The 24374-nt window shown below is 35.7% G+C and overlaps 1 protein-coding gene across 1 annotated transcript in view; it reads right to left on the bottom strand.

Moving 5' to 3' along the window:
• The window catches only part of FOXP2 (forkhead box P2), a 564152-nt gene that overhangs the window by 382268 nt on the left and 157510 nt on the right, over positions 1-24374 (bottom strand). Inside the window, exon 3 of the mRNA XM_032592431.1 lies at positions 19089-19179. The gene's annotated coding sequence lies outside the window, so the exon portion shown is untranslated. The remainder of the gene's footprint in view (positions 1-19088; positions 19180-24374) is intronic.

The following is a 24374-nucleotide window of genomic DNA, read 5'->3' as shown; positions in this document are numbered from 1 at the left end:
TCCAGGGTCTGTGCAGGCAGCACAGAGCCTGCCGTGGGGCTCAAACTCACAGACTGGAGAGATCATGACCTGAGCTGAAGTCAGATGCTTAACCGACTGAGCCACCCAGATGCCCCGTATCACCTTCAATCATACTTTCTTATGTATAGAAAGGATTCTTCACAATCATGTGTAGTTAAAATCCCAAACAGCTCAACGTCTTCAAAAATCATTTCATTTCACATTATCTATAAAAATTACCAGTTTGACAGTGACATGGATTTTATTTCAACTGTTAATAATTGTATTAGTTATCTATAGCTGTGTAACAAATTGCCACAAATGTAGCAGCTCCAAGCAACACGTATTCATTATTCTAAGACTTCTAGGAGTCAGGTGTCTGGGCACAACTGAGGTGGGTCATCTGCCCAGGCTTTCACAAGGTTGTAATCAAGGGGTTGGCTGGGCTGTGTTCCTCCTGGAGCTCCAGACCCTGTTCCAAGCTCGCATGATTGTAGGCAGAATTCAGTTCCCTGTAGTTGTAAAACTGGGAGTCCATTTTCTTGCTGGTATAGGCTAGGGGTTGTCTCAGCTCCTGAGAGACTGTTTGTGAAACACAGCAATTTCACAGGTGCTCTCAAAACACATTCTCTTATGTCTTCACACGCAGTAGGCCAATCTCTTACTCCAGCTTGTTCAGACAGAGTTTTTAAACCTATTCACAGTAATGACTCCCCCTCCACCTTTCCAACATTCAGTTGGCTAGAAACAAGTCACAGGTTCTGCCTGTACTCAAGGAGAGGAGATTATACAAAGGTATGACTCATTATAGAGTCACTTTTGGGTATGTCATCACAGTAATTCCTAGATTAAAATTATAAACTGTAGAATCAGACGGCCTTGGTTTAAATTCTGGTTACACCCTTGCAAGTTATTAATTATGTCTCTGCTTTTTCACTTAAAATGGGATGATACAAGGGCGCCTGGGTGGCTCAGTTGGTTAAGCGTCCAACTTCAGATCAGGTCACGATCTCACGGTTCGTGAGTTCAAGCCCCGCGTCGGGCTCTGGGCTGATGGCTCAGAGCCTGGAGCCTGCTTCCGATTCTGTGTCTCCCTCTCTCTCTGCCCCTTCCCCGTTCATGCTCTGTCTCTCTCTGTCCCCAAAATAAATGTTGAAAAAAAAATTTTAAAAAAATGGGATGATACTACCACCTCTTAAAGTTGTTGTGAGGACTAAGATAATTTTTAAAATTACTTATGGAGCGCCTGGGTGCCTCAGTTGGTTAAGCATCTGACTCTTGGTTTCAGCTCAGGTCATGATTTCATGGGCACTGTAGGATTGAGCCCCTTGTTGGTCTCTGGGCTGGGGGTGGAACCTGCTTAGAATTCTCTCTCCCCGCCTCTCCCTTAAAATAAATAAATAAACTTAAAAAAAACTGCTTAGAGAAGTATCTGACAAGTAGGAAGTTCCATAGAATTTTGCATTAAGTAAATTAATATTTGAACATCTATATGAATTTCTAATAACCCAATATATTTTATCATCAAAATTTCATACACTGTGACTGTAAAGATGTCTATTGTCATTTCTCTGGATGATTCACATTTGCATATGTACAAATGTGTGCTCTGCCAACCAGTGTAAGAACGTGGGAATTCCTAAAGAGCATTCAATAGTTAACAAAGATCAAAATATGGAATTACATGCAAGAGAGTAGTCAATAAATATTGCTCAGTAATCATGATGGTAATTGAAATCTACAGTTAAAACTCAATGAAAGTAAGTTATGAGTTGACTTCTGCTAATCACCAGCCTCAGGGACTTACTTCTGCTTTCTATTATACCAATCACAAATGTTCAATTTCTCAAATTTCTCAAATTTTATTATTTAGTGATGAGTGATACCTCCACCCTTTTAATTACATTCAATGAGCTGACTATAATATTAGGCAGTAGCCCACATAGAATTTATACAAATGCCAAGTACTGGAGATTGGGGGAAATACCTATTCTTTGGGATGTTGACCAGGCCTCGAGACACAACAGAGTTTTCTAAGAAGGTAAGTCTGAACAAACATTCTCTGAGGATTTCTCCAAGTCATGCTGACAAAAGTAAAAGACTTTATGTAATTGCAAAAAGAGATCGTAGAAGTCGAGTGCAAAATGCCTTTTTAAAAATTATTTTTCACCAATAAATCATGGATCTGAACATCAGACAGATAAACAGGCTTTTCTACATACATATATACATTAATTCATTCATTCATTCATTCATTCATTCATTCATTAAAGGGAGTTTGGGAAATCTGTGAGAGAATTTTTGGTTGTAATAATTCAATACATCGTTGCCACCTGTGGGCAGGGGTTATGTCTGCTGGTCATCCCGCAGTAATGAAGAATACTACTGCACCTTACAGGACTCTCTCTGAACATTCATGAAAATACAGAACTTGTGACTAGACCTAACCTTATTTTACATTTAAGATCTACAGTGTTTTTCCATGTTTTTAATATACACTAAATTTATTAGGTCAGTGATACTGTATATCAAAGTAATATTTATTTTCTTCAGAATTGTCCCGTTTTCACCATTTTAAGAAAGAGCACTAATGATGGCTCATGTATCCTTTCATTTTTAGCTATCATAATTATAGTTATTCTACAAGTAGAGCAACTACATGACTACTTCATAAAATCTTCTAATTTAGTCACATCTGATCATTTACATTTTCTATTAAACTGATTTTTGAAATTATACGTATTGAAACATACCTAAGAATTTCATTTCATATTAATAAAAGAAGAATTACAAAATATTTTTTATAAATGGTGGAATTATGTCTTATGGTGTTAGGAGGCACTTGCCCTACTCAGTCCCTTCTTAGGATTAGTTTTAAATTAGCTTATCCAGGGAAAGGAATCCTTTTCGGGTTTTATAAATAACAATTCTAAAAGATAAGTCATTGTGTAGCTAATATTTAGGTGTTTTAAAAAGTGTACAGTATCAAGAAAAAAAATCCCTTATGGATGAAAATTCCAATTTCTAAAGGCTCTTGAGCCACGGGATCTACAACATCCTTGTCTTTAAAGGTGTTAAAATCCTGAACAGAAACACAAGAAAGGATATAGTAAATCTTTATTACTAGGAATGATTGAGCCAACAGAGCACCTGGTTAACCATACAAATTATACACACTAATTAGATAACTGCAACTGAGTGCCAATTTAGTAATTATTGTCTATTTTAATATTTTTCTCATTTTTAGGAACTAGTACATGTTCGATGAACAAAGTTTAAATCATACAGAAAGTTATAAATAAAAAAACGAAAAACTAACAACTATCCCTCAGCAATAACCACAGTGTTATTTATATTGTATTGTATTGTATTGTATTGTATTGTATATTTATAATGTATACTATACACAAATTACAATATAATGTATGATACATATTGATATGTATATATCATATACATATACACATATTCATATGATATATATACACATATAATATAATGTATGATACATATACTCACCAAATATATATATTACAGAATAGGTACATATTTCTGTAATTTTCCTATGAATAATTAAAGAGTTTAAGCAAAACATGTTATTTTTCTCAGTTAAGGTATAATCACCCTATATTAGTTTCAAGTGTACAACATAGCAATTCGATATTTGTATGCATTGCAGAATGATCCCTGTAGTAAATCTAGTTACCATCTGTCATCACACAAAGTTAATATAATAATATTGACAAGAGCCCCTATGCTGTACGTTATATCCCCATGACTTACTTATTTTACAAATGTAAGTTTGTACTTCTTGAACCCCTTTATCTATTTCTCCCCTTGCCAAACCCTCTCCTTTCTGGTAACCAACAATGTTCTCTGGATCTACAAATCTGTGTTTCATGTTGTTTTGCTTGTTTGGTTTTACGATTCCACATCTAAGTGAAATCATATGATGTTTTGTTTCTTAAATTCCACATATGAGTGAAATCATAAGGTATTTGTCTTTCTCAGAATGACTTATTTCACTTAGCATAATACACTCTAGCTCCACCCACATCATTGCAAATCGCAAGATTCCATTCTTTTTGATGACTAATATTCCATTGTATATATTTATCCACTTCTTCTATATGTATTCAGCAGTTGATGGACATTTGGGCTCTTTCCATAATTTGGCTATTGTTGATAGTGCTGCTATAAACATCCGGGTGCATGTATCCCTTTGAATGAGTTTTATTCCTTTGGATAAATACTTAGTAGTACAATTGTTGGATCATAGGGTAGTTCTATATTTCACTTTTTGAGGAACATCCATACTGTTTCCCAGAGTAGGTAAACCAGTTTGCATTCCTATCAATGGTTTAAAAGGGTTCTCCTTTCTCCACATTCTTGCCAATATCTGTTGTTACCTATGTTGTTAATTTTAGCAATTCTGGAAGGTATGAGGTGACACCTCATTGTAATTTCGATTTGTAGATCCCTGAAAATGAGTGATGTTGAGCATCTTTTCATGTGTCTGTTAGCCATATGTATGTTTTCTTTGGAAAAAATGTCTATTCATGTATTCTGCCCATTTTTTAATGGATTATTTTGGTTTCTTGGGTGTTGAGTTTGATCAGTAACTTATAGATTTTGGATGCTAACCCTTTATCAGATACGTCATTGCTGGTGTCTCTAGGGTTTTCTATTATGGTATCATGACAACTGCAAAAAGTGACACTTTTACTTTTTCCTTTCCAATTTGCATGCCCTTATATTTATTTTTCCTGTGAATTACCATGGTTAGGGCTTCCAATACTATGTTAAATAACATAGTGGGGAGAATGGCACCCTTGTCTTGTTGCTGATTTTAGGGAAAAAAAAACTATCAGCCTTTCACTATTAACTATGATATTAGCTTTGGGTTTGCCATATATGGCCTTATGTTGTGGAACATTCCCTCTATCACCACTTCATTAAGAGCTTTTATTATAAATAGATGTTGAATTTTGTCAAATGCTTTCTTGGCATCTATTGATAGGATCATATGATCTTTATCCTTCATTTTGTTTATGTTGCATATCACGTTGATTTGTGGATGTTGAATGATTCCTGCATTCCCTCGAATAAATTCCACTTTATCACTGTGTATGACCCCTGTAATGTTCATTTATTTAAGTCTGCTAATATTTTATAAAGATTTTTGCATTTATGTTCATTAGGGATATTTATAATTTTCTTTCTGTGGTGTGCTTATTTGGTTTTGTTATCAGGGAGGATAATGTTGGCTTCTTAAAATGAGTTCAGAAGCATTCCCTCCTTTTTAATTTTTTGCAAGAGTTGAGAAAGATAGGTAAATCTTTAAATATTTGGTAGAATTCAATAGTGAAGCCATGTGCTCCTGGATTTTTGTTTGTTGGGACGTTTTTGATTACTGATTCCATTTCCTTGCTAGTCTGTTCAGTCTTCTATTTCTTCATGATTCAGTCCTGGAAGAGGTTAAGCTTCTAGGAATTGATTCATTTCTTCTGGGTTGTTCAATTTGTTGGCATGTAATTGTTTTAGTAATCTCTTAAGATCCCTAGTATTTCTGTGGTATCAGTTGTCCCTTCTTCTCCTTCATTCCTAATTTTATTTATTTGAGCCTTCTGTCTTTTACTGGAGATTCGAGCTAAAAGTTCATTAATTTTATCTTTTCAAAGAACTAGCTCTTACTTTCACTGATCTTTTATATTATCTTTTTTAGTCTTTCATTTATTTCTACTCCAATCTTTATTATTTCCTTCCTTTTCCAATGAGATTTTTACTTTCATTATATTTTCTTGGTATTACTTGTGCCATTTCTTTTTAGCTTAAAAGTCCCTTTAATATTGCTTGTAAGGCTTATTTAGTAGTGATGAACTCCTTTGGCTCTAAGGGTTCTCTTTATCCCTCCTTCAAATCTGAATGATAATCTTGCCAAGGTAAGGTGTCCTTGTTTGGAAGGTTTTTCCTTTCAGTCCTTTGAATATATTACACCACTTCCTTCTGGTCTCCAAGTTTCTAAGAAATCAGCTGATAGCCTTACAGGGTTTCCTCTGTATGTGACAATTTGTTTTTCTTTTGCTGCTTTTAAGATTCTCTGTCTTTGAACTTGACATCTTAATTATAAGTGTCTTGGTATGGATCTTTGGGTTCATCTTATTTGGAACTTTCTGGGCTTCCTGAGCCTGGATATTTATTTCCTCCGTAGGGAAGTTTTCAGCCACTATTTCTTCAAGTAAGTTTTCTACCTGTTTCTCTCTCTGTTCTCCTTCTGGGAACTCTATATTGCAAATGTTATTCTGCTTGATGATGTCCTACAGGCTCCTTAAGTTATATTTATATTTTAGAATTCTTTTTATTTTGTTTTGTTTTGCTGCTCTATCTGGGTAAGTTCCATTGCTTTGTCATCCAGTTTGCTAATGCATTCTTCTGCTTCACCCAGTTTGCTGTTGAATCCCTCTAATGTATTTTTTACTTCAATTATTGTATTTTTCAGCTCTGTGACTCCTATTTGGTATTTTCTTATATTTTGTGTCTCATGGTTGAACTTGTCTCTGTGTTTATCCATTCTTCTCTTGAGTTCAGTTCAGTGATAATCTTTATCACAATTCCTTTGAATTTTTTATCAGGGAGATTACTTATTTCCATACATTAAGGAATTTTTCTGAGGTTTCATCTCTTTCTTTCCTTTGTAACCTATTTTTTCACATCTTCACTTTGCTTGACTCTGTGTGTCTTTCTGTGTATTAGGTGAAGAAGCTACCTCTCTTAGTCTTAAAGGGGTGGCCCTATGTTGATGATAAATCTTCTTCTGTTCAACCTTTCCCTAGCTCTTGGTTATCTCCTGAAACTTTGGGATTGTCTAAACTACCTGACTGATTCTGGATATGTTCCCATTGCTGAAGGTGTGCCAAGACCTGTCAGTGTTCCAAAGGGAAGAATCTCATTTAGCACCTAGTTCAGGCCTACTGGAATCCAGTCCCTCAGGCAGAAGCTTTTAAAGTATGGAAATTATATACAGTCCTGTGGGACCACAATCTTAATCCCTTTTGGCCTCCATACCAGGGGAAGGTATATAGAGCGGCATCCCCTAGGCCAACAGTTACGAAAGTCAGAGCTCCAGATGAGCATATAAGCTTTTTTCTGGGAGCTTGTCGAGTTGTAGCGAGGTGCACAAGGATGGTGTCTCCCTGCTTATGTTCCTTGGATGTGTCTTCTTAGACTCCAGATGTGTGGGAAGGAAACCTTCCCTCGGGCTAAAGCTCCAGGCTAAATAGCCCTTTTGCACAGTAAGACTAGGGTTGTCTTTCAGTGTGCTATCTGGCCAGTGCTCTGAAGGTGGCCTACCAAGAAATGTCTTTCCAATGACTACCTTTCTCATAGTCACCTGGGACAGGTGATCAAGGGGTATCTCCTGTGTGTGTTGTACACACCTTCTGGCTTTAGCTAAGTAGTTAGAGGGTACAGGAGTCAAAGCAGACTCACCAGCTTCATAAAGGCAGCAAAGAAACGTCTTGACTGCATTCAGCCATGGTTTCAGGACTGCATCAGGAAAGTACCTTGTCTGTGCACAGCTTTAGGCTGGGAGCAGGAGAATGCCATGACTAGTAGCACTCACCAACCCCAGCCAGGGAGTGGGAGAACGCTGCAACTGACTGCACTCTCTGGCTTCAGCAAGGTAGCAGTATGGTGCCATGTTCAAGTTCACCTAACTAGGGTATCAAGTTTGGTGGAGAGTGTAACACTGACATCCACCAGCACCTCCATCTCTGAAGAGAGTTTCAATTTTCTCATGCTCATCCAGCAGATGATTTTAATGATGATTTTAAAGATTCATTAATCTCTACACCCAACGTGGGGCTTGAACCCACAACCATGAAATCAAGAGTCACATGCTCCACTGACTGAGCCAGCCAGGCACCCCAGATGCTTTTAGATAAGCAAACAAATCTCCTTGACATACAGCCTAGCATTAAAAAAAAAAAAAAATTTTTTTTTCTGAGTCTCAGGGCAAGTGAGACTACACACAAGCCCTTTAAAAGGGGAGTCTCAATTTCCTATATGACTTTGGGTCCCTTGGACATCAGCCCTATTGGTTTTTAAGCTTGACATTCTGGGGGCTCATGCTCCTCTGCTGATCCCAGGGGTTGGTGTGGCTGAGCCCCAACTCCTCACTCCTGTGGGGGGAAGCATCAGACTGGTGAGATTCATCCCTACTGTGTGCCACTGTGCCAGGGCAGGTGGGGGCAAGACGATGTATCTACCTCTCCTGTCTGTCTCGAGATAGTATTTTTATCCTTTGTTGTGAAGAAGTAGCTCACATTGTTTTCAGATCCTTCTCAGAAGTAAACAATCCATGTGTAACTATAGATGTGGAGTGTCCATGGGAGGAGGGGAGTTCAAGATCTTCCCAGGCCACCACCTTGCAGAAGCCCTCCTAAGACATATATTTCTGAAACAGTGTTCTATAACTTACATTACTGACTTACCTAAATATTCTTTGTTATTCCACTATTTAGGAATGATATAATTTATTTAACCAGTTTCCTTTGCAATGGTTAGTAAGGTTGATTCCTTACCTGTGACATTAGGAAACAGAAGAATCCATATATCTAATCACCTAAGTTGTAACAGGGCAACAAGAAATCAAATCAGAGCAGCAGCTACCTTCAGATGAGAAAAAAATGGTGGCTTAAATCTCTTTTCCATTCCCTTCAAAATCCCACGCAAAGTGCAGTTTTATCTGTGTGTGCATATGTGGGGGAAGGGGGTGCAGGCACAGGTGCTAGAAAAATTGGAATAAGCCTTCCTGTAAGAAAACTTCCACAAAACTTCTAGAAGTATTTCTGTGCCATTTACATAGTGTAAATGGCTATTGTGTAATCCTTTGACTTTCTTAAATTATTTTCAGCAAACAAAAGATACAGAAGCCACTTTTCTATTCTTTTAATAACCTTTCTGAACTCTTGGGAGGTAAACTCCCATCTCTGCCCTCCCCTGGAGCTCCTCAGTCTACTTCCCTAAGCTGATCCTGTATTATGCAAATAGAGATCCCTGTAAAGTGAAAGTCTGATTAGGGAACAGCTCCTCAAATAACAATTAAAATGGGTATATTAGAATATTTATAGCTTTAGGTAACTAAGAAATCTAAATTTAAAAAGTTTAAATAAAAAAGAAAGTTACCACCTCATTTGGTCAAAAGGTAAGAAGAGCTCTGAATATAATAAAATAATTAAATACCAAATGTATTTATTTATTAATGAAGTTATTTAACATTGTTTAATACTTATTATTTTGATAACTGAATATTTCTGACATGGGAATGGAGTTATCATAACTGGCTTAAACTAGTTAGTAGCTATCTGTTGGAGATGGGAACAGGGTCAGTTTCCCATGAAGTACATGCTCTGTGGAATAATGAAGCATATCTCAATAACATCAGGGTTCTGGCAGCAGAGAAGAAAAGATGTTGGAACAACTACTAGAAGTGTCTGCTTCAAGCAGAGTGACCACACGTCTTCACCCAAGATAATCCCAATGTATTACCTGTTTTCTAGGATAAATAATAATAGAATCCTTTTTATTCTCAAAAGTGTCCTGGATGATATATAAAATGGTCATCTGGCTATTAGGTGTATATTTTTAAGATTTTGGACTTAAGTTTTAATTAAGCTCTAACTTAATTAAGTATCTTTGTTATAATTATATAAGAACATTATTAAACCTGTAGTGAAAATAAAAATAAGGTTTCAGAATGCATGGTCAGCCTAATAAAATTTTAAAGTAACTATGAAGCAATCCCTTTCAATGGACTAAAACACTAATTCCAAATCATTCTCACCAATTCCTCAATTAGATTTTATGAATTCTTACTTAACTAATATTTTCATAGCTTAGTCTATGTTTTGAAAGAAGAAAGGTGATTTATTCATAAATTAATTCATTGTTAGTTTGGGCCACAAGTAGAACCACGTAAGAAGGACTGTTCAACAGTATTGGCAAGAGAGCATTGGAGGCTTTGGACGTAGCCTGCCTTAGTTCAAATCTTAGTCATACCATACAGGGACTGTGGAACAATGAGCAAAATATTTAACTTTTCTGGGCCCCACTCCATCTATAAATTGGGGACAATAATGATCTCTACCTCATAAGTAACAAGTAATTCATAGGTTGTACTAAGTGAGTTAGTGCTAGTGAATCACTTAGGAGGGCACTTGGTACTAAATAAATGGCAAGTAGTAGTAGTGGCAGTAGTAATGCCATCCTCATTGTCGTCATCGTCATCATCATCATCATCACATGGAACCCAGGGAGCTGTCCGAGGGATCAGACATTAATGCCAAAAGCAAACACATTTTCCCAAAACTAGTAATGCAAAGAGACAACCAGGCATTTTGAAAAGTAGAATTAAGTGCAAAGGCAAAGCAGGGACAAAAGGTTGACCAGAGAGAAGGTAGCATATAAAGAAATCAAAGGTGAGCTCAGGAGTTCACTCATCATATGCACCTCCTCTACTGTAAGTTCCTCTTATTTGCAGTTTGGCATGTTGCTAAATGTCTAGAGTATATTGTTAAAGGGACTAAGGCTTCTCAGGGTCTCAAGATAATGTTCTTATTTCAAGAAAACTTTTCTTAACACATGATTTTCTGAAGGTAAATTCACACTGAAAACCAAAATCTCAAAGGAGATACATGGTTAGAGTCGAGAGTAAACGAGATGTAGTTCTGGCTAGAGGAATGTACTTCCACGTTTCTGATTAACCAGAGAGGAATATGCACAGAATATAACAAGGAAGGTAAATATAAATAAAGGGCACTAGAACACTAGGAACATAAAAGTACTTAATCACTATTGAATAACTAATTATACTTTCAGCTTTACTATATGAAAAAAACTGAAATGTGAGCACAACTTTCAGTTCACTCACAATAAGACATGAAGCATGTTTATTGTTGCTCAGCCCTGCATGCTGTCTGAGACACCCTGCACCCTGAGAGTGACTGAACCCTAAGAGGAAAAACAGTCAAATTTATAGTTAAGAACTAGCAGTTCTCGATAGATAACATTATTTATAAGGGTATAAAGGAGTGTTGAATATTTCTTTAAGATGGCTCCTTATTTATGTAAGAATATAATGTGTGCTTTGCATTTAATTGATGGCAGTTGAAATCATTATAACAAATAGTTTACAGTTGTGAGATCTGATGAGCTATTGGATACCTAGAGACAAGAAAAAATGTAATGGGTCTAACTGAAAAGTAAGCATGAATCATTAACTAAGAAACAAATGAGTAAAATGTATTAGAAACATTTTTAAAATCAACTGTACACTTAAGAAGGGTATAAACTAAAACTATTTTGAAGTTGTTAAAAACACAAGAGAAATTACAGAAGAAAGTATTTATGTGACAGATTTTTATAAGGTTGAAGAGAAATGCTGTATTTAATTAGCAAACTCAAAAACTTTTCCAACAAAACCATTTTATTGATCTTTCTTCTATAAATATTTACTTTTAATCTGACCCAGGCAATCAAATAAGAGATCTTCATTTCTCTGCATCAGACTTTTCACATATCTTCAGGCAAGTGCTCAGATCCTTGTCATTCACAAATTAAATATGTCAATATATATTATATGGTACCATATGCTATTGTCATTACAATGTCATAGAATTTAAGATGCTAAGGTCACTTTAACTTCTTTTTTCCTCCCAAATTATTTCAAAACATATATTTTAAACAAAATATATGTGTTAAAATTCTTTATATAAACCTCATAGTTGCAGTCAAAAAAACAAAAACAAAACAAAAAAAAAGCAAAAAAACAAATAAACTTCAAAGGACTATTTCCGAAAAAGGTTACTCTCATGTGAACACATACTCTTAATTAATGAATGAGACACTCAAGATTACTAGCATTTTTAGTAAGGTAAGATTTACTATTTTTTTCCAACCTTAAGATTCTAGAGTGCACTTTGGCAAATCCATTCATTTGTGTCGTTTATTAAATTCTCTGAGGCTACTGATCCATGCGCTTAAGCAGAGAAAGACAAAGAAAAAAATCATCACAATATTACAGTCTCAAAAGTTTTTACTCACATTACTCTCTTACAGAGGACCCATTTTTAAGACCAAAAATAATATGGCAATTGAGAATTATGGTTAACATTTAATTGTGGAGACAAAAATGAGTATTTAGGCCCAACAGAGCAAGAATATTTATCCCTTGATCTACTGAACATAAAAAGTATTCGCATCTGTTTCACTGCTTTGCCTTCTTCATGGGCTTAAACCTGCCAAATTATTCCATTTGATTTCAGAGAATTCTCATATGGCAATCTATTTTATTTACTTTATCTTCAATAAAATGGTTCAGTGAGCATTAGCAACTCTGAGACACAAGTTTCAATCAGCCTTCAGGCAAAGGCGTCAGTCTATATTAGGCCTACTGTGCTGTGAGTTGCAGCTAGAAAGTTGGATAAGGCAGAGCAACAGTGAAAATGTGAGCAAGACCTAATAAAGCCACACTGAAGAGAAAGAAAGCTCTCCCCAGGCTCTCACATGCATCACTTATACAATGCCAGGTACTGGGTTCAACACATGAAGAGCTCCTTAATAAGGCTGACAGCTAAAAGAAGGCCTCAGACTCTAACTTTATTTTACATGACACCTACAGTAATAGTCCTCTGTTCTCCAGAAGACAATGGTAAAAACTGGAATTGCCAACAGTTAAAAATAGGTTTTTTTTATTCAGCCCTCAGATATTATATGGGGGGGGGGGGAGAACAAAAAAAAATTTCAAGCTGCACAGCATTTCACCTACATTTTCATACAATTCCTAATATAATAGTAGTTTCCAGAAGGACCTTTCCTTACAAATTTGTATGACATTTTAAATATAGCTGCTGGATTAGATTTTAACCACAAAACAATCAGTGAGTTTGAGCAACAACTCATTTTGGAAAATGATATCATTAAAGACTAATTCCAAGAAATGTGGGGCAATACTGATAGATGCTGTGGAAATGTCTCCCAGAGCACAAACTTCATAGTAAGTGATGCTGGTTCATATTTGATATGGGCTGTAAAAAGCAGATTATTGTAATGGTGTTCTTCCCAGCAAATAAGACCATTAAAAATGTACTTAATGTTCAGTTGAATTGAAAAGCAGTCCAGTTAAAATCCATATTTTGCTATTCTGTACAATGGTATCAGAAATTTTTACTAGTGGATCACTCTAAACCACAAACTTAAAGTTATAAACGTAAACTCTTTTTTTTATAGGAATAAGTTTCTACCTTTTTAAAATATAAGGCTGTATTTTTGCCCAGGTCCTGTGATCACATTATAATCAATAAGAGTGAAATTAGAATGATGAGTTTAATATGAGTTTATAAAAAAAAAAAAAAGTTGACCTATTACTTGCAGAAACATACTTCTCAACTCACTTTTCTGGAGACCAAATATATTGTTTTTCTAGTGATTCTACATTTCAAAGCATAACACCCCAAATACGTGTACATATATCTAGATGCTGCCATATAACTCTGTCTTTTATATTTCTATAAGAACCCTAAAGAAGAACAACAGAAACTAGTATGATAGGTTAGTAGAATAGATTCTTCAAGCTCAGATTCTATAAAAGTAAGAGTGTTTTTAACTATCCCAAACAGCTCTTATATAAAAGAACCAGTACCAGACCAGTACCCAGACCTACCCAGCCCCTAGTAAGCATGATTCTCCAACACTGATGTGATCAATGGGTAAAAAAGAAATTAAAAGAGACCTCTGCATATTATAAAATCAGCATTATAGGTGAAATCTAAACATTTCACATTTTCTTCTCACTTGGCTATCTTACAAATATATGGGCTTATCGAATTACATTTACTTTAGAGACCATATATTCAGTATACTAGGAATCCTTGTATTTATTCCCCAGAAAGCCAAGGTCAGTGATGAAATCTGTGGAAATAATTTTAGGGGTAATATATATAATGCATAAATTATCTATTGCTATATAACAAATTACCCCTGAACTTAGCAGGTTAGTATGAAAGAAACCTTTATTATCTCACACAGTTTCTGAGCATCAGGAATCCAGGAGTATTTCAGCTGGGTGGTTTAGTCCCATGGTTTGTCAGGAAATTCCTCCCTGTCTGTTGACCAGAGGGCTTAGTTCTTCATCACATGGACCTCTCCACGGCAGCTTGCCTTCCCCAGAGCAAGTCATGAGACACAGAAGGAAAGAGAGAGGGAAAAAAGGAGAGAGACTGGGAAAAGAAGAAAGAGGGAGAAGGGGAGAAAAAGACAGAAAGAGAAGCAATAGAAAAAGAACACCCCAAACAGATGTCTTAATGTCTTGTGTAACCTAATCTGAAAAACAATATACCATCATTGTGCCATATTCTATCAGCCACATGGGCCAACTCTGGTGAACATGGAAGGAAAAATAACAGTGTGTGATAACCAGGAGACAGAATCATTAAGGAAGATCTTTAAGGCTGCCTCCCACAGCCCACCTCCTGGACCCCAATCACTCATGTTCTCCTCTGTGCAATCAATTCCAAATGTTTATGCTGCAATGGATTCTTAAAGGGAATTTAAAGGTTGTTTGAGATACATTTCAGATTACTGAGTCAATTAAAAGTGGATAATTTATGAAGAATATCTTTTCAAATATAATTTTCAAACTGAAAAGGCTATCACACTGACCACGGTTTTAAATGAAGAAGGTATACATATTTAGTGAATATTTCTTAAGATACTATTATAGGCAAGGCTGCGGGTAACACAGAGATGATACTATACAGGAAAAGTCCTAGGCTGGTTGAACAGGAGGAAAGAAACAGGAAAAGTATAATGGAAGAGATAGAGATGTCAATGTGCTTTAAAGAGATGGAGAAAAGGAAAGAAACAATAGGATGTGACAGAAATGTGGGCAAGTGTAAGGCATGGGATTCAAGGTATGCATATTGGTGTAATGGGAAGAAAAGGTTAGTATTCAGGTTTTGTCAGATTCTGGAGAGTATTAAATACCAGGGTAAGCTGCATTTAGCCTGACGTTACCCGGCATGAAATAATAATAAATCTCATTTAACAGGGAGGAATGACCTGTTGGGAGTCACACTGTAAGCATAACTGAGAGCTAAGGTTTACAATAGTGACAATATTCCTTTTTATTAAATTGTACATAATTGTAAAAATCTAAAATTAGGGCACCTGGGTGGCGCATTCGGTTAAGCGTCTGACTTTGGCTCGGGTCATGATCTTGCAGTTCGTGAGTTCAAGCCCCGCATCTGGCTCCGTGGTGACAGCTCAGAGTCTGGATTCTGTCTTTGGAATCTGTCTCTCCCTCTCTCTCTGCTCCTCCCCCACTCACACTCTGTCTCTCTCTCAAAAATAAATAAACATTTAAAAAAAAACCTAAAGTAATGGGTTATTTGAATTTTAAGATAATAAGTTTAACATGCCTTGGCAGACAGATCCTAGGGTGGCCTCCAAGTTCATACTCTGTAATTCTGTCCACTTGCATGTGAGCAGGACTCTGACTTGCTTCTAACCAACAGAATATGGCAAAGGTTATGAGATGGCACTTCAAAGATTATATTAATACATATACACATACTCTATATTTACACACATATATGTATATATGGCTTTACCTTGCTCTCGTATAGTAGAGACTCTCCTACTGGCTTTCAAAAAGCAAACTACTATAATGTGGACTGTATATGAAGAGGGTCACATGCATGGGAACCATGGATGGCCTCTTGAGGATCTCAGTCCTACAACCCTGATGAACTAAATTCAGCCAAAACCAGTGAGTTTGGAAGAGAACCATGAACTCCAGATGAAAATGCAGCCTGGCCAGTATTTTGATTGCAGCCTTATAAGACCCTGAGTGAAGCTATGCCTAGACTCCCCATCTGTGGTAACTGTGATTTAACAAAAGTATGTGTTTTAAGCTTTTAAACATTTAATATGTTACATAGCAATAGAAAATTAATATACATGTTGACTGAAACACAGAGCGCACATTTACAGAATTAACTCATTTTTACCATCTCCTTGCCCAAAGTTATGGAGCATATTTGCTAAATAGCCCGAAACTACAGTCAACTTGTGAAACTAATAGGGAACAAAATAACTAATTTTTTTAATGCTTACTATGCCCTTTGTATGAATTCACAAATGTAGTCCTCAAATCTACTCTGTGAAGTGAGGTACTATTACCTCTATTTTCTCGATTCAGAAATTAAGGATTAGAGAGTTTAAATGATTTTTCCAACGTTTCACATACAGTAAGTTTGCCCTGGACCCGTGATTCAGAACTAAACAATTTGATTTGCAAGCTTGCATTCTCAACAGCTACACTCACTCTATAGCTTCCTCTCTGCAGTTTTGTTCCTGCTACTTTTTGTTAAGGGCTGTCAGAGAGCCATGAACATGAATCACCGACCCAGACCCTCCTCAGCCAAATCAGCTTCCTGTAGAGTCCATTTTCTTTTCAATGACTTGAAAATTTGAGCAAATATTTTGTCATGTATGACGCTTACTTTTTCACAAGTATTTATGAAACTTACAGCAATTTCTCTAAGTTTGAGAATAAAGTTTATTTCTAATACACTGAAATAACTAAATCTTATATTTTAATTGGATTTAATACTCTTACAATGGAAACTGAAAATAATCATCACTGTGATGGAGTAAAACACACACATACATACTCACACAACTACTCAGTTTTAGGTGCACAAGCACAGTTTTAGGTGCAAATTGCATGAAACAACATTGTAGTTCCCACTTCAGAAGTATAGGCTAGGGCAAGTTATTTAACCTCTCAGAGAGACAAAATGGGGATAATGCTAAAACAAATTGCTCAAAAATGGGAAGATTCAACTAAGTATTCACTTCAGTGATTTGGGGAGGGGAGGGAACACAGCAGTGGAAATTGAAGAAAAAAAAATGCATATGTCTTGAAAATAGCTATGTATTAAGTGCTAAATTTTTACAATAATCCAAGAAACAGTTATATCTGTCCCTGGTTTTATGGTGTGAAAACTGATATGCAAAGATTTAAGGAAACTAACCAAGGTTGATTAAAAACGCTAGCAAACGGCTGCAGGGATCCAAACCGTATCTACCTGATTCCCAAACCCTTGCCTCTCTGTCATTGACTCTTTTCTTATCATGATACCGCCAGCTCTGGGTCCATAAATTCTACATATTCCCAAGGAAAAACACTGTTTCGTAATGCATTTTTTCATTAAGATGAACCTTTGCCTTTTGCATATGCATTATTCCACCAATATGTGTTTGGTCTTCATTTAAAAATATAAGAACTATTATAAGCAAATGATTAGGAAAAGTCTAATTAGCAAGTTCTAGAAGCAGTTTTTGAGAACTTCAAACACAAATATGTTTCCTTTCTGGGAAAAAGACTCTATTTTTTAAAAATCATTTCTTTCGTGGTTCCATGATATTCATTGCAGGTAACTCCCACTTATAAATCTTAAATCCACCTACTATTATTAACACAAATGTCCTCTCACCCAAAAACTGAGAATTTAAATATTATATCAACACCACCATTATCTACAGTAAGCATAAATTAAATAACCCAGAAAAAAAAATTAAAAGATTGGGCCTTAGCAGATACAGTTTAGTAATACTTAATTGTTTACTATTAGCTGTAAAATCACAGCAAGTTATATTACTTTTTCCAAATCATTTAAATTCTTTGTGTTTTAGTTCCTCCACTTACTAATGAACAAAGGATAATAATGTGATCCTTAGGTCATAAGCAATGCAAGAGTAAAATTAATGAGTTTAGTGAAAGAGTAAAAGGAAGTAAAAAGTTGCCAAAGTGTTTTAAAATCTTAAATGATAAATAAGTGTGGAATCATTTTGCTTGTATATCTGGCAAAATAATAAAGTTAGTACAAAACAAGAGGTCCACAGGCAAAATAGTAGGTAAATTGCCTGAAAAATATTTGACTGTAAAATCCAACCACACTGAAAAAATACGTCTTAGGGAAGATATGGAGCCTTCATCTGGAGAAAGTTTTGGAAAGGGGTAGAACAATATAGGCAGAACAGAGAGGATGCTGAGGCTTGTCCTACATACACGTTCAGTGCAATCCCTTGATAAAGAATTCTGGAGTGGGGTGGGAAAGAAATAAAAAAGAATTCAGGAGAAACCAGGCACCATGGTTCATTCCCTTCTACTTGGGGGTAGAGTCTAAGAGAAATAATATGAACTCCTCACCTAAAATTTCTTTTAATTTCTTTTTATAATTATATTTTCATACCAATAGGTGGCCAAATCTTAATTGATTGATATCACAGTTCAGTGGTGACACTGAAAAAATAATGTTGCAGAAGCATTCTATATTGAGCAAGAGTGGGAAATAAATCTACATCTTTTGGAAATGCACCCCATGCCATGTCTGTGGTCCTTGCTTTGTACCAAGCAACGGATTTAAAGTTCTCTAAATTGATACTGTAAATATCAAGGAAAACTCCCATTAGATTTAAAGAAGTATAACACTAAAAAGGAAATGAATGCTTTCTAAACAGCTGACTTGCTGGATCTCAAAAAGTTTATAGGAGAAATCAAAGTTTCAAAAAAAATCATTACTAGCATGTTATTCTCTTTATTTTTTGGCATTCCTAGATCTTCCAAAACTCTCAGTATCAACTCAATCTTAATAAAATAATCTGAAAACATCAGCATAAAAGACCACATAATGATAACAAAATAATCCAGATGCTTTTCTTGACTAATCCTTTCAGTATTTCAAAACCAAATTCATGTTCTATATGAATCCATGATAATTTTCAAAAAAAAAAGTGAAACCAAGTTTTATAGGAAGGAAAAGCACAGCAAGGAGTGAAATGGGAAAGGCAAGAGGGTGAATATTCCTATAGTTCTACGTGGAAAGTCTCTGTGGTTCACTGATAACTTTTCTTAACATTTGGGCAAAGATACCTAACCAAAAAATTAAAGAATAAAATACACACTAGAAAAGCAGGCATAAGCACAATGAACCAAAGAGAATCATTACCAAAAGGCCACTTACTTATTTCTTCCAGATCTTCTATAAGACTTTTGAGTCAACCTTGATATGGAGTCCTAGGTAAACTCAATCCCAGCATCACATTAGAATAGCCCTGTTAATAGAGACAAATAACTGTCACTGCTTCAAAAATTAAATTTATGTCACATTCAGTTCAATGACTTCATAGAACATAAAACATACTCAACTTCAAATAAAATTAATTGTTAATGCATTAATTGCTTTGGAACTCTTCAAACATGCATGGAAATGCTTTTCTACATATTAATTTAGAGAAGTTTAAAATCCATTGTTTGGTACAAAGCAAGGACCACTGAGACAGCATGAGATCCATTTCTAAGAGATGCAGATTTTATTTCCCATTCTTACATTGATTTGGCAGGTTTAAACTTTTGGTGATTAAATTTTATAATTTAGGGGAGCCTGGGTGGCTCAGTTGGTTGAGCATCAGACTTCAGCTCAGGTCATGATCTCGTGGTGCGTGGGTTTGAGCTCTATGTTGGGCTCTGTGCTGAGAGCTCAGAGCCTGGAGCCTCCTTCGGATTCTGTGTCTCCCTCTCTCTCTGCCCCTCCCCTGCTCCTTCTCTGTCTCTCTCTCTCTCTCAAATAAACATTAAAAAAAATTTTTAACTTATCATTTATAGAACTTAGTTATTTTATGTCTCAAGATTCCCAACTGAAAACATGACTGATTTCAACTGCCTCTTCAACACATACTTAATGAGCTTTGTAGGCCTTTCCACAATCAACAAGTTGGTAGTAAGCATTTTCTCCTTATAATTGCAAAGTAAGGGCTATTCCCTTAACTCTTATTAGAACGTGTGTATCCTAGACCCATTTGCTATTTAACTACTCTCTTTTCTAGTCTCTCCCTTCTTTAATCTGAAAGATTTAGCTCAAATCTTCCAACAAAATTACAGAAGTTAGTAGTGTATAGGTAATAAACGGGTTTTGATTCACACACCAACTCTGACTGATTGGTAGTGACCACATGGAAATCTGTATGGAGATTAAATCTGAGTCTAGCAGGGAGTCCTGTGTTCAATTAGCCATGCCTCCCTTAGGCACCGAAAGGGAGGGATGACACCACATGCCCTCTTTTCTTTGTTGAGCATTTAGACATTTCCCTAATTTTATTTAAATTGTTCCCACTTTTGGCTACAAATCCTTTTTTCCAATGAAATCTTAGTGAGGGGTCAACCAAATATACAGATAACAATGAGGCATTCTGGTTGAACCAGACTCCCAGTATTCACTACCACCTCTGTTCTTTCCCTAGGTACCTCTGGGGTATTCCACAAATTCTTAAGTATTCTGCAAAGCATTAGTTTGAAACCATTATTTTAGTTATCAAGGTAACTCAAAGTCACAAAAATTAGGGTAATTCAAATGCCCTTTCTTCACATTCTAGCAGTCTTTCTCTATTGCTTCTGTAGTTCATTTTTCTCTTAATGATAAAATTTTGCACATGAGCAGGTTCCACTCTTGACTTTCTTTGTGTTAATTTTCTCCTATAATTCTTTTTTGCCAGATATATGCCACCAAAAGAAGCAGATTTTTATTAATACATAGCAATCTAAATTATTTCCTAATTCCATATTGCCTTACTTTCTCCTCACATTCATGGATATCAATTTTTCCTAAATCAATCTATAAAGTCTAGATTTTTAAAGAAAATCAACAAAAGCATTTTAAAAGCATATACTTTAGATGCCTATTAATACCAAAGTTAACATCAAAAATAAAGGACAAAGAGGGGTGCCTGGCTCAGTCGGTTAAGCATCCCACTTCAGCTCAGGTCATCTTAGCGGCTCATGGGTTGGAGCCCCACGTCAGGCTCTGTGCTAACAGCTCAGGGCCTGGAGCCTGCTTCGGATTCTGTGTCTCCCTCTCTCTCTGCCCCTCCCCTGCTCATGCTCTATCTCCGTCTCTCAAAAATAAATAAACTTTTTTAAAAAATTAAAAAAATAAAATAAAGGACAAAGAGAAGGCATCTGCTCTACCAAATATCAGGCTTACTACCAAAGCCAGGTACAGACACTGGAAAATGGAGTTCGGATATAAACCCACGTGTCAATGGGAGCTTTATATAATAAGGGTACTATCACAAAGTAAAAGAAAACGTTGGTTGTTGTCTCACTGTGTAGAGGAAGAAAAACAGTCTCAGAATATGGCAAAAATAAACTTATCTCCTTATTTTATACCATATACAAATTTGCATTCCAATGAGATTAAAGAGCTTTAAATGTGAAAGCTATCCTTTCAAAGCTAATAGAAAAATTTGGTGATTCTTTTTGATACTTAGAATTAAAAAACAATTCTGAAACAAGACCTAAAATAATAAGGCATAAAACTGATGGATTTGGCCAAACCAAATGAGAATTTTTCAATGAAGTATACCACAGATAAATTTTATAAATAAACTGAGAGAAGACCTAAAACCAACAAGGAATTAATATTAAAATATATATACTCAGAGAAAACCAATAAAAAAATGAGCAAAACCCTCAACAGGGCAGTTTCTCAGAGGGGTAAGCCAGAACAACTGTCAAGTATAGTTTAAAATGTTCAAAATCACTAGTTATTAGGAAGATACAAATCAAAAAACTGATGAGATACCATTTCATGCCATCAGAATAGCATATATTTGAATGCTGGATTCTATATTGTGTTGGCAAGAACACAGAAAGATGAGCATTCTCTTGTTTACTGATAATGTTAGCGTCAACAATACAGTTAATCTTAAAAGCAATGTGGGAGACCTAAAATGTTTACCTGCTCTTTATGGACCCAAAACACCCTATGCAGACATCAACTGTAGCATATGTTAGCTTAGATTATATTCACTTTAAAAAAAATTTGTTAATGTTTATTTATTTTTGAGAGACAGAAACAGAGCACAAGTGGGGGAGGAGCAGAGAGAGAGGGAAACACGAACTCACAAACTATGAGATCACGACCTGAGCCCAAGTTGAAGGCTTAACCAACTAAACCATCCAGGTGCCCGAGATTTTATTCACTTTTTTATTTGCATGCTTTTCTCTCCCACAAGTTTCTCCATTTTAATTACTCAAAATTAATTTTAAAAACTGATAAATCAAGAAATAGCAACAAGCATATCATTTACAGTTGTGGGTGTATAAAAACTGTGGATATAAATACCAGAAATCTGTAACCTCTGTATAGCTGGACTGGGTGGTAGGAAGATACAAGACAGAAGAATGCTATTTTTGTTTCACTTGATTTTTCTAACTGTACGCACATATTTCTTTGATAAAAGTCGAAATTAAATACAAAAGAAAAGAAGGTAATTTTAAAAATAAACAAAGAAGTTATCGCCACAACATACAGTTTCATTTTTATAAATTTTATTTAAATATGCATTATATATTATTATTTAAAATTATTTACATTATTTTTAAAAGCATATATTATTTTAGTAACATAAGCTCAAGGACATTATCAAAGTAAAATAGGTCATAGATTACTGATCACAGTTCTTATAATGATCACTGAAACAAACAAAACAACAACAAAAAACTTAAGACAGTAAAGGAAAGGCAAAACCAGAAAGCTAAAGAGGCCAATTAGAATTCTTTTACATGCACACATTCATACACGTTTACTGATTGCTTACTAAATGCTAGGCACTGTCCAGGCTCGGGGATAAAGCCTCAACCCTACTTCCGTGGAGTGTACAGTATAACGAAGAATATGTAATGAATAGTTATTACAGTGTACTGACCAGCATGGGCAGCACCTAATTTGAGTCAAAGAAGACTTCCTGGATAAAAGGGTCTCTGTGAGGTTCACATTTACAACCATTCCCTTTCCTAATTTCTTCCATCCTTTTAAGGTACATTATGAATTTATTTAAGGTTTATTGTGGTAGGAGAGGAGAGCATCACTCCGACATTCTCAGTGGGTTTGACCTGGTTTCTTTCAGAACTATATTTGCTGAAGAGAACAATTACTAGGTGGGTTAGTTTTGTTGTATTTATTTTTTCTAAGAACTTCCTGATACTCAAGAAAGATATTTAGCGTTCTAATGTGTCACTTGGAACTGTTTAATATTTTCTACCCTCCAGTCTTTTAATTAACAAAAATGAAAATATGTCCTAAAAGAAATACTATCATTTCATTGTTTTTTAAACAAAGGAAAAAAGAAAAAAAATTACACGGTACAAAGCTCGCATGTAAAACAAATGTCTTTTGAACTCTACTGCAAAATGCCATAATATAAAAGCGTTAGTCTAGTGAATTTCACAATTTGGAAGAATATACTAAAAATATGAAGAAACTAAAATACAGTGGTTATCTAGGTGGTAACGTCTAATTGATGTTCAAAAGTAAAAGTTACAGTAACATTTTCAGTACTGTTTTCATATTATATAGCATAGGTCTTCTTGGAGAACAATGAAAACTAAGAGTTATTTTGTTATCTAGAAACAAACTAGTTAACCATAGCCAGAGAAGAGTAAGTCAATACCTGTACATTGGTTACAAACGCTGGTAGTATAACCCACATTTCAGTGAACAGAAAATAATTAAACAACAAAACCCCAGAAAAACAACAAACGTGTAATTTCATTTCAAATTGTTGGGTAATGGGGGTGTACACGAGCAGGATAAAAGAAACAACCATTGGATTCTGAGGAATGGGGAAGTTATTCTTCAGAAGGCACACAGTCCATATTCTCGACAAACAGTCCATATTCTAGACAAGCAGTTATTGTACTCCTAACAAAATTTACCAAGTGCTCAGAAGGTATTTTGTGGCAGGCATTCTTTTTGCATCAGGCATTTACACAAGAGGAACATCATGTCATTATCATTTGTACAGATGTTACAAATATCAAGAAAGGAAATAGCTTAGATTTTTTAAAAGTTGGCTCTACAAAGGTTAAATGCTGTGAAACTGCATACAGAGATACACAGCATTCGCTATAATTAGCATCCCAGCTCTGGTTAAAACAGTGTGAACTCTGCAACGGCAGGGATGCTGGTCTCTTCAATTCACTTGGAGTCCAATAAACCTAAACTACTGACTGGCACATAGTATGCAGTCAAATATTTGTTGAATGAATGTATTAATTTATTGACTCATCAACATGGAACTGGATAGGCATGGAAATTGAAAAATTAAATTTTAGGGGCGCCTGGGTGGCTCAGTCGGTTAAGCGGCCGACTCCGGCTCAGGTCATGATCTCGCGGTCCGTGAGTTCGAGCCCCGTGTTGGGCTCTGTGCTGACAGCTCAGAGCCTGGAGCCTGTTTCAGATTCTGTGTCT

Source organism: Lynx canadensis, chromosome A2, assembly GCF_007474595.2.
Source record: "Lynx canadensis isolate LIC74 chromosome A2, mLynCan4.pri.v2, whole genome shotgun sequence".
Lineage (NCBI taxonomy): Eukaryota > Metazoa > Chordata > Mammalia > Carnivora > Felidae > Lynx > Lynx canadensis.
The sequence above is the reverse complement of the archived record's forward strand: the minus strand, read 5'-3'. Positions and strand labels throughout refer to the sequence as shown.